The following is a 3425-nucleotide window of genomic DNA, read 5'->3' on the forward strand; positions in this document are numbered from 1 at the left end:
GTTTCAATTTTCGTTCAGCAAATTCATAAACTTACTGAAATACTGCTTGTATAGTGTGTAAGTTTCGTGCTTCTTAATTTGATCAATGTCAAATTTTTGATCTGTTATAACATTAGCACTAAAAAAAAAAAAGTTTGAAAAAAAAAGGGTAAATGAAAAAGGTAAATGAATGTTTGAGGTGTTAATTAATTTGAAATGATATTATGCATTATCTTATCACCAACCAATTAATAATTAATTTTAAATCTATAAAGAAGGCTAGAAACGGCTATCATTACTTTTTTAAATGATATCAAATCGAATGAATTTTTCAACAATTTCACATTTTCATTATTTTTCTAACTGTCATAAAGTATTAAAAAAAAAAAAAAATCAAATCCATTTTATTTGCAATAGGAAAAAGCCAAAAAAAAAATATGACATACCGTATTTCCGGTTTAACAATAATTGGGTTAGCAGTAATGGATAAAATTATGGTAATATGAAAAATAGCAAAGGGATACAACATCGTAACAGCAAATACAAACTAATACTAATTTTTCATTATTTGTATTATCATTTAAATATTATCAGTGAGTTACTACTATTAGCAAATATGTTTACTTAATTCATTTTTGAGAGGAAAGATCAAGTGATAATAGGGAATTTAATATCACTGATAAATAGTTATAATTCATATTATTTCATAAATTATCTTAAGGTTTCGCTTTTTTTTTTTTGCAGATAAGAATATAATTCCGTAATTTTTTTTTCTGCAAAGATTTTTATTTTACTTTTTGCTAAAATTTTCATTTTTTTCTCATTTTTTATACAATACGCAAGTTTAATTTTTTTCCAACTTTTCAATACAATATTCATTATCAATTTATCGAATATTTTACGGTTTATGAAATTAATATATGCAAATTACTTCCGTTTATTTTTCATACCTTTAAAAGATCAATGATTATTTCAAAGTTAGTATCAATGATTATTGCAAAATTAGTCTTATAGTTATACTGTAATGAATAATAACTATTATATTTGTACATTTTTTTTTCTGTGGAAATATTTAAATGAAAAATAAATAAATAAACAAAACTATTGAAATGGAATGGAATGTTTTATATAAATAATTGTTATGAATGGAAATTATTACACAAATTTTGCATAAATATTATGGCAAAAAAAAAAATTCTTATCATTATCAATGACAAAAAAAAAAAAATAAAGATATTCATTAATGGAATCAATAATATTTTTGAAATTTCAATATATCAATGATGATAACTTCTCATTTGATAAGCAATAATTCTAAAATATCATCTGAAAATTAGAAATGCCATGTTTACTTAGTTTTCTAAAAAAAAAAAAAAAGAAAAACTTTTCCAGTGAATGTTTACCAAATAAAACAGAAAAAGTTTTCGCCGTTTTTTTTTTCCAACTGATAAACAATTTGCTCATTTGTTTAACTTACCAATGAACATTTCAATTTTCCAGATAAGATGGATTCTTTCATGATAATAATTAGCATCTTCCTTTTTTCTTTTGATATTCCAAATGAAGACATTTTTTAATTAGCAAAATAATACATGATAAAATGATTTACACTAATTAGTATGCAATATAATTAATCAACAAATGACAAATGAGTACTAAATAGTATTAAATAATGTCTATTTCAATATTTAACAAAAAAAACAAAATAAAATATGCTTTGATAGTTTGCAATGTTCCAGAAATTTTTTTTTCATTGATTCTAATTAATTAACCTGACAATTAATAATAAACAATTCGTTCCTCCTCTTGAAATAATTGTCAATTTTTAATTCCTTCAGTACTTGATGATTATTTTCGATAAATTATTTACACATGCAAATAAAAATTGTTGTATTATGATTGTAATAGAAAAATGAAATACTGCATATCAAATTTTATAGAAATTCGTTTATTTTCAAATCCGATTGAAATCGAATAAAAATTTAAAATGAAATGAAAAATTATTTTTTGAATTGCAAAATTTATCAAATCACCATATGGGTTTATTTTATTTAGCTAAGTTTCTAATGAATAAAGCAAATATATTTTATAATTATTAAATAAAAATAAAACAATTCCTAATCATTACTGCTTAATCGAATCATATTCTATAGAAATATTTTCCGAATTTCCATTTCATATTTGCAATATAACTTTTCTGGTAAGTTGAAATTGACCTCTACCCTTTCCATCATAATGTTGCAAACAATTGTTGAACATAAATTAGCATTAACCCATGCCAAATTTTCGAATAACTTTTTTTTTCATTAAATTAAAAAATTATGGATTGATGATATTACCATAAAGTCTTTTTTTTTTTTATATATATTTCGATAATTCTTCATATATTAATAGTAAATGAAATAATTTAAATATCTATCACTGGAAAGTATTTTCAAGTATTTTGCTATAATTTCATTAATTTATTTCATAATATTAGCATGCTTAATTCAAATTAAAGTTAGTTTTTTCAATTTGCCAAAATTCAATAACTAATGTTTTAGTTAAGTGACAAACACTTTAATTGTTATCATTTCTGATAATTTCAATGAATTTTTCTTCTCATTTAGAAATATTTTATTTGACAGAAATTTAAAATTTATTTCCAATCTCTCTGATATTACAAATTGAAATTTTATCAAACACTTAATTATGCTGAATATTTTACTGCTTACAATTCAAACCTTTGAGCAATAATAACATCCTATCATATCAACAACAAAAATGGAACTATGAAATTATTACAAATATTTTTTGTACATTTCAATTCTACACATTTCAAATTATTTTCATATTATATATTAAATTAATGCATTTCGATCTTTTTTAAAGTTTTTTTTTTACTTTAAGTTTTATTTTCGATTATCATCAATTACTGCATTATCAATATATTGCATAAGAATGAAAATTTTTTTTTTTTTATTTTAACAGTTACATTTGTATTCCATTATCAAATTGATTCATCAATAAGTTCATTTCAAATTTTTTTTGTTTCACTTGCCATACGGAACATTTTATCATTATTGTTATCATTTTCCTCACAACAACCGGGAATGAAATGAAAATATTCATAATTCTTTTCTTTTTCCATTCTTCATTTTTATTTTACAGAATATTTAAAGCATAAAGTAGGATGTATAACAGTTTTTTTTCTCTGAATATTTAAATTTACCTACCTATAAATAACTGAAAAAGCATTTTAATGTTATTTTAAAATATTTCAAAAAGCAATATTTCATTTAATGATGAAATAACAAATAACTGAATTGTCACGTAAAATGTCATGCATTCACCTAGAAATGACTTCGAAAAATCTGATGAAATAGTAAAATGATCATTTAATGATGAAATAACAAATAACTGAATTGTCACGTAAAATGTCATGCATTCACCTAGAAATGACTTCA

The sequence above is a fragment of the Loa loa genome, assembly GCF_000183805.2.
Source record: "Loa loa unplaced genomic scaffold supercont3.284, whole genome shotgun sequence".
Taxonomy (NCBI): domain Eukaryota; kingdom Metazoa; phylum Nematoda; class Chromadorea; order Rhabditida; family Onchocercidae; genus Loa; species Loa loa.